Here is a 16,605-nt window from a genome sequence, read left to right on the forward strand (position 1 = left end):
TGCAGTCTGGAAAGCCTCTCAATCTGAATGAGCTCCCCATGGAAAGGAGTTTTGAGAAGTTCCATAGCTTGTGGGATATACACGGTCCAAGGCGCATTTTTTACCATGTAACGTGTCCTTGCTCTTCCGCTATCTTGCAAGGAAGTTTCTTTAATATCTCATGGAGGACTCTGTGTTCTTCTGACCATCCCTTATCACTAAGACTGTTCGTCCGCTCATCCAAAACAACGTCCAGCAGGTCCTGGCACTGGTTTCCCTCCACCCCTGAGCAGCTCTTAATAATGAAGTTCTCCCCCTTCCAGAATCAGCGCTCAGAGATTAATATTACTCAGATTCATTCCCTTCTAATGAACCAAGGTCCTGCTATTATTACGTTGTCATCTTACTGGCCAGTGATGAGCCAAGTACGTTCTCTGTGTAGTTGTAAAAGAATCAAAGCCTCTTAGAATCATCGCCAATATTCTAGAAGGAAAGAAACTTATTTTAAAGGGAGCTTTCCATTTACTTGACATTTTAGCCGATCCAGGACCATTTTGTTAAAAACTGGGATCCACAGATTTAATAGTCCTTTCATAAAAGAAAATCTGTCTCCAATGATTTTCAATGGACCAGAATTACGAACCACTAAGGGTATGTTCACACTAAGGATTTCAAGAGGAATTTACTGGAGTAATTCCACTTGCTTTTTCTGCTACAATTTATTCATCAACTAATTTTCCATTGACTTTAATGGACTTTCTGCTGCCCTGTTCACAGTGAGAAATTTCCGCTAGTGGAATTCCGACGCTGAATTCTGTTCTGTCTGAAGATAGAATATGTTCATTCTTCAGATAGAATCTGCGAGTAAAAGACCTTTGAAGTCAATGGAATTTTTTTTTCCTGATGAATTACGTTTTGTGTGGAATTCATGCGGAATTTTAACACAAATTCAATGCGGAATCCATAAAAGTAGAATTCATAGCCTCCTTCGTTCCTTTTCATTTCCACGTGGAAAACAAGCAATGTTTTAATTTACACTATTAAAGATTGGATTTTAGCAGTAACCTTTGCTGTGAAGCCGGATCCACCGTTGCTTTTTCCCACAGCAGGAAAAAATGCATATGAAAACTGGATTTTGTTTCCAGACATCCATACAGTGGGAATTTGCTATGTAGGCCTTAAACTGTGAGCAACAAGGATAAGAAAAGTCACATAACACAACCATATAATATATAAAAATAATATATAATATAAAAATAAGCCTTTTCTTACATTGGAGATGGTCAGGGCCCAGGCACATAAGACTTACCAATACTCCTCGTACTATTCGGGCAAGAAGGGCCAGGTGCCTCTGAACCGCATAGCTCACTGCGCAAAACCCTGGTAGAGAATTCCTATCCATTTTTGCTATTTGGTCAGTCTTTGTGTAGTGCGGTGGTCCAGTACGGGAGGTGTTACCCCGTACCCTTGCTGCCCTTTCAGGCAGCCTCCTGCAGTGTCCCCTGGGCCCCCCTATATCTGTTTATTGTAATTGTATATAATCCCTATGTTATATATGTAAGAGTGTTATATCTTTAAGACTGTTTACCATGTGATTTGTCATGTGATTGTTACCCAGGAGGTATCAGTGACCAGGTGACCTAGGGGTGACCAATGGGACCCCACCAGAGTCTCCCCCATATACAGGGCCACCATCAGGGGGTACAGCCAGTATCCCAGTCAGGGGCCCGGGCACCCAGGGGGCCCGGGGCCCTAGGGCTGCAACATGCAGGGACTGGTGCTGGCACGGTCCCTGCATGTGCATAACCGGACCCTTCACCTGCGGGCCTATCGTTCCCCCATCAACTGGACCAGCAGGTAAGGGGGGGGGGGGGGCTGCGCCCACGGATCCGGGACACCTGTCCAGAATCTCTGAGTGATCGCAGCTTTTAACACTGAGTGCGCCTTTAAGAAGCACCCAGCAATGAGTGTGCGCTCAGCTGCGGCAGCTGACGTAACAGGAGGGAGTCGGCGGCTCCGTCCTGTCACTCCAGCCCGGGCTTCCTGTGCGGCAGCGGCTCTGTGGAGGCTGTCAGCACAGGAAGCAGAGAGAAGAGGAGAGAACAGGAGCTGTGGGGGAATGAGGCAGAGGTGAGTTTTTTTGTTGTTATTTTTTTTGCTTTTGTTCGAGGCATTACTATATATGGGGGCCATGTGAGGGGGCATTACTTATATGGGGGCAAAGTGGGGGGGCATTACTTATATGGGGGCAAAGTAACGTGGGCATTACTTATATGGGGGCAATGTGAGGGGGCAGTAATACATATGGGGGCCATTACTTATATAGAGCAAAGTGAGGGGGGCATTACTTATATGAGGAAAAGTGAGGGGGCATTACTTATAAGTAATGCGCCCCTCACTTTGCCCCCATATAAGTAATGCCCCCTCACATGTCTCCCATACATAATAGTGCCCCTCACATGGCACCCATACATAATAATGAGAGAGTCCTGGTCAAGAAGAAAGACGGGACCATCCGCCTCTGTGTTGACTACAGGAAACTGAACAATGTCGCACATAAGGACCCTGTGCAGTGCCCCTTCTACGTTCCAGCGTCTGATGGTAACGTGCCTGGGCCATCTGAATTTTCAAAGTGTCCTATTGTACCTGGATGATATCATTGTGTATTCCAAGTCCTACCAGGAGCACCTCAGTCATCTGTCAGATGTCTTCCATGTCTTAATAAAGCATGGATTAAAGATCAAACTGTCCAAGTGTCACCTGCTCAAGCCTCAGGTCCATTACATGGGTCATGCTGTCAGTGCAGAGGGGTCCAGTACAATCCTGAAAAGGTGGAAGCTGTCAAGAACTGGCCTACCCCACGCACAGTGAAAGATGTCAGAAGCTTCCTGGGATTTTCCAGCTACTATCGCTGCTTCACACCCCACTTCGCCTAGATTGTAGAACCCCTTACAGTTCTCTTAAAGGGTATGGCGAAGGAGAACTACAATAGAAGACTACCTATTGAGTGGGCCTGTCACGCCGAGCGCTCCGGGTCCCGCTGCTTCCCCGGAGCGCTCGTGGCGTGCTTCTGTATGCAGCGCTCCGGTCAGCACCGCAAGCACTGCGTCCATGTTCTCGGAGGGGACGCGATCCGAGGTGCGGGACGTGCCCACTCTCGGATCGCGTCCCGTGTCTCTCACCCACCACGTCCTCCTTCACTGCCCTCCCCTGCTCTCTAGGGCGCGCGCGCGCCGGCTCTATGAAATTTAAAGGGCCAGTGCACCACTAATTGGTGCCTGGCCCAATCAGTTCTAAACATATAAAAACCCACTTCCCCTTCCTGTCCTTGCCGGATCTTGTTGCCTTGTGCCCTGAGAAAGCGTTATAGTGTGTCCCAAGCCTGTGTACCTTGACCTTCTGCTGTTGCCCCTGACTACGAACCTCGCTGCCTGCCCTGATCTTCTGCTACGTCTGACCTCGCCTCTGTCTAGTCCTTGTGTACCGCGCCAGTCTCAGCTGCCAGAGAGGTCGAGTCGCTACTGGGGAACACGACCTGGTAGTTACTGCCGCAGCAAGTCCATCCTGCTTTGGTTGGCTCAGGTTAACACCAGTAACTGCCTAGAACCGATTCCCCAGTACGGCCCGTGTCATCGCCTCTCTGGTACAGGGGATCCACCTCCAGTGTCTTCACCAGCCGCTAGTCTGGACCCTGACAGGGCCAAAGAGCAAGAGACAGCGTTCCGAGCTCTTAAACATCTGCTGACAGAGACCCCCCATCTTGGCATATCCAGACTACAGTCAGCCATTCCGGCTGTATACTGATGCCAGTTTTGAGGGTCTGGGAGCTGTCCTGTCCCAAGTCCAGGAAGGACAAGAGCGAGTAATTGCCTATGCCAGTCGTAACCCGCAAGAAAAATTATGCCAATTACAGCTCATTCAAGTTGGAACTTCTCGCCTTGGTGTGGGCTGTGACCGAAAGGTTCAAAGACTATTTGGCTGTCACGCCATTTACTGTCTACTTGGACAATAACCAGTTGGCCCACCTGAACACTGCCAAGTTGGGTGCCATTGAACAGCGATGGGCTTCAAGACTAGCCAATTACAGTTTCACCATCAAGTACAGAAGCGGCAAGTCAAATGTCAATGCTGATGTACTGTCTTGGATGACCCCACATCTTCGACAGGTGGTTCTTCGCCGGGGGATGACCCTCGGCGAAGAACCACCTGTCGAAGATGTGTGGGAAGATGTGGAGATGCCCCCATTTTATCAAAGGTTCATGAACCAGAATGTTGTGACCACCCTGAAGGATGGTGAACCCAGGTCCGAAAAGGTTAAAGAAGACCTGTATACCGGGAAGACTCTTCAAGATGAAAGTCGAGTCATGGGGATCTGTTGGACTACCTTTTGGCAAAAAAGGCACCAACCTGTCTACGCTGGGCCAAGTTTGATTATGAGCTGAACGTCTGTGGTGACAGAGGAAGCGACTGTTTGTGCGCAAAGGACTGTTGTGCCGAAATTCTTTGGATCCGGTCTCTGGTGATCGACTTCATCAGATTCTGGTTCCACAAAGAGATGTGGTGATGGTCCTCAATGTATACCATGATCAGTTGGGACACTTTGGAGTCCACAAGACCAAAGCTATTGTCAGGCGAAGATTTTATTGGATCAGAATGCGGAGTGACATTGAGAAATGGTGTAGTGAATGTGCTGTCTGTAACGTCACCAAGAATGTGCGCAAAGATGCAAGAGCACCCCTCCATATCATCCAGAGTGAAAGGCCCAACCAGTTGGTCACGCTAGACTATGTCAAGTTGTCTCCTACCCAGTCTGGATACACTTATGCTCTCACCATGGTGGATCACTACTCACTACTCGTACCCGTTAAAGACCTCACAGCCAAGACAGTGGCCCAGATGTTCTACTCCAATTGGGTGCAAACCCTTGGGTGTCCAGAGTCTGTCCTAATGGACCATGCAACGGCCCTCAAGGCCCAACTCTTCCAAGAGCTGTGTCAATTCCATTCCTGCAAAAAACTGCGGACTACTGCTTACCAGCCCCAGGGGAACGGGCATCAATGAAGTCTTTATTCACATGCTGCAAGCAGCCTCTGTTGAGACAAGAAGAGTGGCCCCGACTGCTGCCTGAACTATTGGAGATCTATAATAACACAGTCCACTGTTCTATTGGGTACACCACTTTCTACCTGATGATGGGGTGATATGGGCAGCTTCCTAAAGACCGAACATTTGGGCTCCAAGACCCGTTCAACAACTCTGCGCAAGCCTCCCTGGAATGGGTCTCTGCCCACCAGAGAAGAATCCTAGAAGCCAAGGAAATTGTAAGCAAGAAGATGGGCGAGGTCCAGCAAAGACAACAAAAGGTCTATAACAGTCATTCCTCTGCCAAACCACTTCAGTTGGGCGATAAAAGCTGGCTGCAGAAGTTTCCATGGACCCACAAGTTGGACTCTATCTGGTAGACAGAACCGTACACAGTAACGGCCGTACCTTTTCCGGAATCTGATGTATATGAGGTACAAAAGCCTGGGAATGAGCTGCAAGTTGTCCACCGAAACCGGTTCACGTTATGTCTGAAAGAAGATCTACCAGTGCTCCCAAGCCCACCTCCTCCGGCTGTTAGACTGGCAAGGGAGTATGTCCCAGGTGAGGGACTCAACCCATCTATGGATTTCCTCCTGGTCTCTCCAATTCAGCCTGCGATCTTCTGTGTCTCACCAACCCCAGGGCTGGTTCAACCCACACTAGTCTCCACACCAGTCCCAGTCTTGCTACTGTTGGCTCCAGCATATATGCCAGTCTCCCGAGTTCCAACTCTGTCACAAGCCTCTCCAGCACAGTTGCAAGCGACTCCGATTCCAGTTAGTCCTGAACTCATACCAGCTCCTGAGTTCGCTGAGAAAGAGACAGCTGCAGCTCCAGAAGTTCCAAGAGCTCCAGAAGACGCAAGAGTTCCAGACTCTGGTGGTGTTGCGCAGATCCCAGAGGTCGACACAAGGACAAATACCAGCTTGGTACAAAGAGTAAGTCACAGTATGTTGTATAAAGTTGTACCACATAGTCAGTTTAAGTATAACTAATTTAGTCTAGCCATAAGTAATTTCTAGATTAGGACTGTAGCAAATGTATACGCCCAGTCCACAATCAAATGTATATATGTCTAACATTTCTTCTTGTCTACGTGTACAGGGTACTCTACTGGCCAGAGGGTTCCCCTGAGGTATAAGCCAGACACGAATAGTGACAGAGTACAGTATGGAAAGGTAACTTCATTGTATAGTATAAAATTACCTATTGAGTTCTGGGGAGAAGTGGTTAGTGCCGTGGGGCCCCAGCAGCTAAGGCATTGGGTAGAGCGCCTAAGGCAGCCCAATCTGCACAAAGGTGTTCAAGTGTCATAATTGTGTTGAAGTTGCAGTTATAAGGGTAATGAATCCCACATGTTTACCACAAAGAGCATGTATGGACATTTTTCGTCAATTGCCACATGGACTCGTTTTTGTTTTGTTTTCCACAATCAGACCTGTCACTAGGACAGTGGCCACTGTTAGTTATCCACCCTCCAGCACTGGGCGCCGAGGACGGCCAGAGGGGGAGTTTGTGATGGCCCAGTACGGGAGGTGTTACCCTGTACCCTTACTGGCCTGTCAGGCAGCCTCCTACAATGTCTCCTGGGCCCCCCTGGATCTGTTTATTGTAATTATATATAATACCATGTTATATATGTAAGAGTGTTATTCCTTTAACCCCTTAACCACCAAGGATGTAAATTTACGTCCTGGTGCTGCGGTACTTAGTGCATCAGGACGTATATTTACATCTTGTACATGACCACGAGCATCGGAGTGATGCTCGGATCATGCGCGGCGTGTCCTGGCTGCTCATCGCAAGCAGGGACCTGCCGGTAATAGCCGACATCCGCGATCGCGCAGATGTCCGCCATTAACCCTTCAGATGTCGTGATTAATACAGCGCTGCCGTGGCGATCCTGTCATCCCGAACGGCACACAGAGGTCCCCTCACCTGCATCCATCGCCTTCCATGGGTCTTCTGCTCTGGTCTGAGATTGAGCTAAATTAAAAATGTAATAAAAAAATAAAAATAAGTGCTAGACCCATAACAATTTTATGTATATGGTGAGGATTAGGTACTGAGTGATATATTTAAAAAAATTTTTTTTTGTTGGATCTAAAGGGTACGCTTTAAGGTCAAAATGGGCTTGGTCCTTAAGGGGTTAAGACTGTTTACCATGTGATTTGTTATGTGATTGTTACCCAGGAGGTATCAGTGACCAGGTGACCTAGGGCAGACCAATGGGACCCCACCAGAGTCTCCCCCACATAAGCCCTGTGTGGAGCCTCTGCTCTCTCTCTTTGTCTTTGCTGAGGTCCAGTCAAGTTGTGCCTAAGTGAGTGTCCAGAGTCAAAGGAGGCCTCAAGTCCAGTCTTCAGCCACAAGCTACAAACCTGCAAGTAAGCCGCAGTCACAGTCTGGTCAGTCACAAGTCAGTCAAGTCAAAGTCATCTGTCTAGTCAACATGGTCTGCACTAAATTGTCCACATCTACTGCAAGCCCCAGCAATCCCTTAAAGCGTACCCGTCAGATCTAACAAAAAAACATTATTTTTATATATCACTCAGTAACTAATCCTGACCATGTACATGTACAATATGAAATACTGAAAAATTTCTAATGAAAGCAATTGCAAAACCTATTGGTTTTGCATGCTTTACAACATATCAAAGGTTTTTGTATCTGACAGTGCCCATTTAAGTTCTCTGAAGTCACTGGTCACCTCCGTGGGCCTGGCTAAACTGTATAGACTTTTCCACCTGTCTAACCTCAGTAAAGCTACCGTTGTCCGTAACTTGGTGTCAGAGTCATATCTTTGGGTGGTATTGAGGATAATCCACGCCCTGGCGTCACAAATACAAGGGGTTAATGCCATCTGCCCCTGGGGTAATTCCATCTGCCCTGCATCTCACATCCCATACCACATGTAGTTTTCTTTCTTTTTCAGTGTGATTCATTTGTAGTCTGTTTAATGCTTCCTCGTGTCTTCCCTTCCAAGAGAAAACAACCCAGTTATAGGCTTAGAAAGGGTTCCATGACATGCAATGTGGTTTCCATCCATCTTCTTTGGGCTCATATGTAAGAGAAGCCATTTCTCCTCTACAAAACCTTTATTTCAAGGCGCAAATCGAAGAGCTATTTATTTGACTTGGCTCGGCCTCCTGCACTTGGATCAGGGCCTGTGCTTCATTTAAGGGCTGCGGTTAGTATTCACTATATGGAGGGCATTTTTGTGCTAATTGTATTGATTGTGGCGGGTTTTTGCTGTTTTTTGTTTATAGTCTTGCTGCTTTTTCCCCTCCAACTTTCCATTAAACTCAACTTTATTATGCTCAATAATTAAGCATCATTACAGAAATGACTTACAAGAGTGGAGCAGCTATAAATCACACAATGGTGGCTCTCCTTGTCAGGCTGGTTTCTGTAGGAAGAGGAAAAGGAGCAGCTGGTTTAGAGCTGGACATGGTGTTACGGGTTTCATCATCATCTATGATTCTGGTAAAGTTCAGGGATGTTCACCCTATACAGACACTGCTAAAGTCAGTACTTGGCTTCAGTTTATTTGCAGAGGACAAGGTTTATGTCTGGTTCCAAAGATTCAGCAAAAGTACCCCATATAACCAAAGTGTCATTGTTAAAGGGGTACTCTGGTGGAAAACATTTTTTTAAATCAACTGGTGCCAAAAAAGTTAAACAGATTTGTAAATTACTTCTATTAAAAAATCTTAATCCATCCAGTACTTATTAGCTGCGGAATACTACAGAGGAATTTTTTTTTCTGTCTGTCCACAGTGCTCTCTGCTGCACCTCTGTCCACTTTAGGAACTGTTCAGAGCAGCATATGTTTCCTATGGGGATTTTCTCCTGCTCTGGACAGTTCCTGACACGGACAGAGGTGTCAGCAGAGAGCACTGTGGACAGACAGAAAAGAAATCCAAAAAGTAAAGAATTTCCTCTATAGTATTCAGCAGCTAATATGTACTAGCAGGATTAAGATTTTTTAATAGAAGTAATTTACAAATCTGTTTAACTTTTCAGCACCAGTTGATAAAAAAAAAAAAGTTTTTCCACCTGAGTACTCCTTTAAGTGTCATTTCACTAAGTATGATTTACATTAATGTGTAACTTGCCTATGTTGTACTGATATTATACTCTATTCTTACTTGGCGATGCCCTCAGAATTCAGCTTGGGATGCAACAGAACTGCTAAGCTGTCACCATATATTTGTCTCCATAGATTTTGTACTTCAGGCTGCGGTATAGTCATTAGTAATACACAACAGCAGAACATTCTCTGTACATACCCTGAACCAGCCGCAGCCTGAGAGTTATCAAGCCACCAGAATTGTGATTACAGCTCTGGATGTGACTGGCATTTAACAAAATATCCTTTTACGATTCCCAGCCTGTGGCTTTCCCAGCTGTTGTAAAACTACATCTCCCAGTATGCCCTGATAGTTTATGGCTAACATTGACTTAGTAACTCAGTGATCCCCAACCTATGGTCCTCTGGCTGTTAAACTACAACTTCCAGCATATAGCTGTCAAGGCATGTTGGGAGTTGTGTGTGGTGTCCCGGTACCGTATTGCATACAGTACCTTGGTATGGGTCCCCAAAGTCAGAGTTCCTAGGAACCGTGGGGTCCTCAGGTTTAGTCTTCCCCTAGTCACCCCTTAGATAACTAATATATTGCACAATTAAATGTACATAAATGTATATAGAATGTGTACTTACCTTGCGCTAGCGTCGCAGGACCTGCGGGTCACATGACGAGGCTTTAGTCTCTATGGTTAATGCAAAGGACCTTTGGAGGTTAATAGGCCATGTGATACCCACAATGCTTTGTGAGGCTGATTGACAGATGGCGTGGACCAATCCTAAAACGGCCAGCCCCTGCCCATATAAGGGAGCTGCGGCCATTATTCTCTCTCTTGGGTTGCTGTCACTGAATGAGGTAGGACCTCTGCAACTTATAACGACAATTACTAGGCCAAAGCCTTGCGGCCTCGGCTGAATTACACAGTGAGTTCTTCTAAACTCTCCGTAATTACTGGCAAGGACCCTGGACCTAAACTTAACCCCATAATCAGCGGATCTGCGCATACTAAATTCATGCAAGCTAAAGAACTTACTCAACCAACCAACGGTCAATCTCAGGCAAGCTATTCATAGACTCTGTTACAAAGACTGTTTGTATGTCCGCATGTTACAGAAAATCTTCAGTAAAAGTTGATGCAAGTTTTCAGCAAAGCTCTGGTTGTAGACAATACTTTATTCTGCAAACACCTATCGTCCTTGGGAAGGGTGGCAATAGGCCAATACACTCAGCATTTAACCCTCACCCTGGCGTCACGACTGACAAGGGTTAATAGCACCCTTTATAACCTGCACAGCAACATCCTGACCACCACATCCACAAGGCGATCACCACATGTGGTTTTGCAATGGCTGGGGAGACACCTGGAGAGCCACATATGGAGATGACTGTTGCACCTGTTAAAATAAAGGATTTAAAAGCTTTTTTTGTATAATATTTTCTAAAATAAACAAATTTACTAAATATAATGTATAAGTCCAGTGCATTAAGCGTCAAAATAATGTGATTGTTTACTGAAGTTTAATGATTATTTTTTCATATTTTACACATTAGAAATGAGCCCAGTTGTATTCTCTAAATCAACATTTACATATTGATGTTTGACTTTGAAATCAAACCTATTTCCAGAGAAGGGTCTTGCTTATTTCGTCAGATAGTACGTGTATGACTTAGATTTGACTAATGTGTCTGAAACTTGTTGTGTAATTCAGCTATTTTTTTTTTCTTTCCCTTGTTGGTCCAAAATTGTATAAATGTGGAAAAACATAATTGAGCAACTTCTGTTCCCGAACTTCTGTTTCAAGAAAAATTCCCATGAGATGCCCAGGATGAGCTGCCTATCTGTGCCCCGTTCACACGCTCCGTCACACACCAGACGCTGTGTCCAGTCCCCCTAAAATATACAGTCCCATCGATCTGTATATACCTAGAGCTGTGTGTGTGTAAAATTAACACCCAGGCGGGAGGCTACAGAAGAAAAAACCTCTTTAAATATTGGAATGAGAAGCAGATGCTTCGTGATTGAGCACAGATGGAGAGGGAACGCATTGCTCTTTGAACATGGCTCTTACATACTAACAGGAAACGAGACATCACGTTAACACAGACTCTTTCCCATCGACTAATGTTGGACAGTGTGAGCACTGATAGCCCCCGACATGGATCACTAGAGACCTGCCAGCCTCTGAGGTGCCACAAAGACTGGCAGACTTTACTGTGTGCCCTAATTCACCAGGGATTTATGTTATACGACTAGTTTCATCATCCCATTACCTCCGCTCATAAACCCAGCTATTTATCAGGCTCTAGGATAAACACAACCAGATCAATACCACATTTAGTTTCAGGCCATAAAAACCTTTATGAGATTTATTTGCTATTCCCCTTAGGTAAATTTTGGTAAGCAGAAATTTTTTTCCCATGTATTTCATGTTCTGTGTGTTCCACTAAAGGCTTGTCTGGTCTTATGTAAATACAGATCAATCATTGCTCTCTAACTTTCAGTTGTACTTGGTGTCTCAATTTTTAACCATTTTCATGATTTGCTGTCAGGGCATGGAAACATTTATTGTTTACACTCAGTGGCTGGAAACATTTGTCACAAGTGTGCCTAGTCTAGGTAGGCCGAGCTGTGATATAAAGCATAGCGGAGAAAAGAATTAGATATTATTGATTAACATTTTAATATTTGTACATGCACACATAGAAAAATGATTGAGAGTAGGGAACACCCAGGGCTCAAAGCCGCCTCTTGATCTCCGCAAAGTGCATCCTCTTCAGCGGAATAATTTGTGACTGTTCATAGCCAAGTCCGCAACATCCCTGGCCTTTCTGAGTAGGATATCACGGTATTCATGAGAACTGGTCGAGAAGGGCTGCCTTGCGGGAGGGGTTGAGTGAGCACCCGATGAGCCCTTTCCACCGCAAAAAGAGAGGTTAGAGTTTCTCTGTCAAATACTTGAAGAAGCCAAGATTCTCTACATTGCATAGGGTTAGAGCCTTTCTCAGGAAACCGGTACATTATTATGCCTTATGTGATTTTCAAAGTCATCTTGTTTGGAGTGGATTGCCATACACTCTGGTGAAACAACATCCCCCAAATCTCCAACTCTTTTCTCAAGGGCCGTTGTGTGTTCACAAATTTTACAAATACCCCCAACTGAAGGGAAAGAGACTTATTGCTAAGGCTCATCACTAACAGGACATCAGACAGGGTAAGTGGGTTCATAAGCAGCCATGGCGGCTTAGGTAGCAGGAGACCTTCTTGGATAGAGAATAGTAGCTCTCACACATGGAACAGGAAGATAAAAGGAGGAATAAGAAGCTGGGGCACAAACAGAGAGAGTGCCACTATCACAGACAGTTGTCATCTCTAGAAAATGTACTCAGTTTAGCGGCAATGTCCTTCGGTTGGTCCTTCTGTTGGTCCAACCACTGGGACCCCCCCACAATATCTTGCACAGGCCTCCTGCTCTGCTCAGGAACGGAACGTCACGACCCCCGCACAAAGCAGCAGCCAACACACTCCTTCTGTATATCTCTATGGGAGAGCTGGAGATAGCCGAAAAGCTCTCCCATAGAGATGTGGAGGGGGGGTGTCGGACGTGACTTTGTGAGGGGGTCCGTGCAGGAGATCTAAAACATCTGCTTTGAATAGGGAATATGTTTTTATGCATGACATATCTTCTTTAAGTAGACAGGGACTTTTACATTGATGGCCTATCCTCAGGACAAGCCTTCAATATAAGATCGGTAGGGTGCTGACACACGCCCTCCCACAAATCTGCTTTTTGGCAGAGCCTCAGCGCTGGAATATACACAACAGACTGGGCAGTAAGCAGATGTCTCCATTCATTGTGTAGTGGCCATGAAGGGTTACTGCAGCTCAGAGCTTCTATTCACTGTAAATCAGAATGGAGACCGTCCATGCACTGGTGACTGTGATGCACACATTACAATAGTTTCAAGACCTTCTTCTGGATACCACAGCCTGTGTTACACTAAAATAAACAAAAGTATTGTCTCATAATGTATTGCACAACCTTAGAGGGGACCATAAGGGGATACAAAGCAACCTGTTCAAAGCCATCCTGGGGCCTGTAAATTTGGCACAGCTGATGTTCTTAATCTGAGACCGTGCACAGTTCTAGAGAGAACTGAAGCTATAAATTAAAGGGTCAGTGAGTAAGGCTGAAGACGCATTTTGTGTCTTTCAGGTCTTAGAGCAAGTGGACTAGAGAAGTACAATAACATAATATATGTCAGGATCCAGACTGGTATGCAGCGAGGACACTGGTGGTGGATCCTCTGTGTCAGTGGGGTGATGGCGTGGGCCGTACCAGGGGAACAGAATCTAAGGGGTTACTGGTTTTCACCAGAGCCCGCCGCAAAGCAGGATGGACTTGCAGCGGCAGGTAACCCCCAGGTCTTTCCACCCGATAGCGACTCAACCCCAGCTGACAGCTGAGACAGGCGCGGTACACAGGGACAAGGCAAGAGCACGGTCGGACGTAGCAGAAGGTCAGGAACTGTCTGGAGCAAGAGAGGTTTCCTGTTGGGATTTTCTCCTGCTCTGGACAGTTCCTGACATGGACAGAGGTGTCAACAGAGAGCACTGTGGTCAGACAGAAAAGAAGTACACAACTTCCTCAGAAGCATACAGCAGCTGATAAGCACTGAAACGATTAAGAATACCGGCTTCCGGAGTACCCGTTCAAGGATGGGGACAGGTGGGATGAGGTGTTGGTATTTGGCATGTATATCCCTTAAAAGGATTGCCTCAATGGACAGTATCTTCCTCTTGTTGTGTCAGCTCACAAGGAATTGATCATAATGGGTCCCGCTGCTATGAGGGTTGTGTTACCTCTCTCGTGTAGTATCTACATCTCACTGATGGAACAGCACAATGAAGCCTTTGCCAGAGCAATGGTGAGAATCTGATGCAGCTCGTAATGTGTGAGAATCCTAGAACAGCTATTGGCATCCATTAATTTATTGCACAAACTTTTGCCAGAATCCCACCATGTATTCAATATGAGAATCTGCCTTTTAGATACTGTTTCCAATTTACAGCGAATTACAGGAAGTTGCTGAGAACAAAGTTAAAGGCAAGAGATTCCCCAATCCAACTGGAAAGATTTCAGACACTTTCAGGGAATTCACACTGATACTACATGGTGAAAACATGTACAGACTCTGCAATAGCCAGTTCTCTACTATTCCTCCGCTTGGGACATGAGTTTTGAGTTGAATAATTTGTATTTCTGATTATGTCTCTATGGACGTTCTCACCGTAAATCTATTTACTAAGGTTCTGGGGTAGAAGGGGGCTTGGGGCCATATTAATTAAAAATTAGGTTTATCTTTTTTGTTGTCAGGTATTCACAGTCTGACTGTTCCATAGTGTGACATCTCTTACAGTAGAGACTCCATAGTGTGACACCTCTTACAGTAGAGACTCTATAGTGTGACTACTCTTACAGTAGAGATATCCATAGTGTGACTGATCTTACAGTAGAGACTCCATAGTGTGACATCTCTTACAGTAGATACTCCATAGTGTGACATCTCTTACAGTAGAGGCTCCATAGCGTAACTGCTCTTAATGTAGAGAGCTCCATAGTGTGACTGTTCTTACAGTAGAGTGCTCCATAGTGTGACATCTCTTACAGTAGAGGCTCCGTAGTGTGACATCTCTTACAGTAGAGGCTCCATAGTGTGACTGTTCTTACAGTACAGAGCTCCATAGTGTGACTGCTCTTACAGTAGAGGCTCCATAGTGTGACATCTTACAGTAGAGAGCTCCATAGTGTGACTGCTCCTTCAGTAGAGACTCCATAGTGTGACTGCTCTTACAGTAGAGGCTCCTCCAAAGTGTAACTTCTTTTACAGTAGAGGCTCTATAGTGTGACTGCTCTAACAGTAGAGAGCTCCATAGTGTTACTGCGCTAACAGTAGAGACTTCATAGTGTGACTGCTCTTACAGTAAAGAGGTCCAAACGGTGACTGCTCATACCGTAGAGATTCCTTAGTATGACTGCTCTTACAGTAGAGACTCAACAGTGTGACTGCCCTTACAGTAAAGGCTCCATAGTGTGACTGCTCTTACAGTAGAGAGTTCCATAGTGTGACTGCTCTTACAGTAGAGAGCTCCATAGTGTGACTGCTCTTACAGTAAAGGCTCCATAGTGTGACTGCTCTTACAGTAGAGAGTTCCATACTGTGACTGCTCTTACAGTAGAGAGTTCCATACTGTGACTGCTCTTACAGTAGATACTCGATAGTGTGACTGCTCTTACAGTAGAGAGCTCCATAGTGTGACTGCTCTTACAGTAGAGGCTCCATAGTGTGACTGCTCTTACAGTAGAGAGTTCCATACTGTGACTGCTCTTACAGTAGAGAGCTCCATAGTGTGACTGCCCTTACAGTAAAGGCTCCATAGTGTGACTGCTCTTACAGTAGAGAGTTCCATACTGTGACTGCTCTTACAGTAGAGAGTTCAATACTGTGACTGCTCTTACAGTAGATACTCCATAGTGTGACTGCTCTTACAGTAGAGAGCTCCATAGTGTGACTGCTCTTACAGTAGAGGCTCCATAGTGTGACTGCTCTTACAGTAGGGGATCCATAGTGTGACTGTTCTTACAGTAGAGGCTCCATAGTGTGAATGCTCTTACAGTAGAGGCTCCATAGTGTGACTGCTCTTACAGTAGAGGCTCCATAGTGTGACTGCTCTTACAGTAGGGGATCCATAGTGTGACTGTTCTTACAGTAGAGGCTCCATAGTGTGAATGCTCTTACAGTAGAGGCTCCATAGTGTGACTGCTCTTACAGTAGGGGCTCCATAGTGTGACTGTTCTTATAGTAGAAGCACCATAGTGTGAATGCTCTTACAGTAGAGACTCCATAGTGGGACTGCTCGTACAGTAGGGACTCCATAGTGTGACTGATCTTACAGTAGATACTCCATAGTGTGACTGTTCTTACAGTAGATATTCCATAGTGTGACTGCTCTTACAGTAGATACTCCATAGTGTGACTTCTCTTACAGTAGACTACATAGTGTGACTGTTCTTACAGTAGACTACATAGTGTGACTGTTCTTACAGTAGATACTCCATAGTGTGACTGCTCTTACAGTAGATACTCCATAGTGTGACTGCTCTTACAGTAGATACTCCATAGTGTGACTGCTCTTACAGTAGAGGCTCCATAGTGTGACATCTTACAGTAGAGAGCTCCATAGTGTGACTGCTCCTTCAGTAGAGACTCCATAGTGTGACTGCTCTTACAGTAGAGGCTCCTCCAAAGTGTAACTTCTTTTACAGTAGAGGCTCTATAGTGTGACTGCTCTAACAGTAGAGAGCTCCATAGTGTTACTGCGCTAACAGTAGAGACTTCATAGTGTGACTGCTCTTACAGTAAAGAGGTCCAAACGGTGACTGCTCATACCGTA

At 45.5% G+C, this 16,605-nt stretch overlaps 1 long non-coding RNA gene across 3 annotated transcripts in view; it reads left to right on the forward strand.

Moving 5' to 3' along the window:
* LOC130296662 (uncharacterized) overlaps positions 1-16,605 on the forward strand; it is an 83,448-nt gene that overhangs the window by 48,217 nt on the left and 18,626 nt on the right. Inside the window, exon 3 of one of the 3 annotated variants that reach the window (XR_008849253.1) lies at positions 6,169-6,242. The exons of the other annotated variants lie outside the window; for them this stretch is intronic. This is a non-coding gene — a long non-coding RNA (uncharacterized LOC130296662). The remainder of the gene's footprint in view (positions 1-6,168; positions 6,243-16,605) is intronic. 3 annotated transcript variants of the gene reach the window in all.

This window comes from Hyla sarda, chromosome 12 (assembly GCF_029499605.1).
Source record: "Hyla sarda isolate aHylSar1 chromosome 12, aHylSar1.hap1, whole genome shotgun sequence".
Taxonomy (NCBI): Eukaryota; Metazoa; Chordata; class Amphibia; order Anura; family Hylidae; genus Hyla; species Hyla sarda.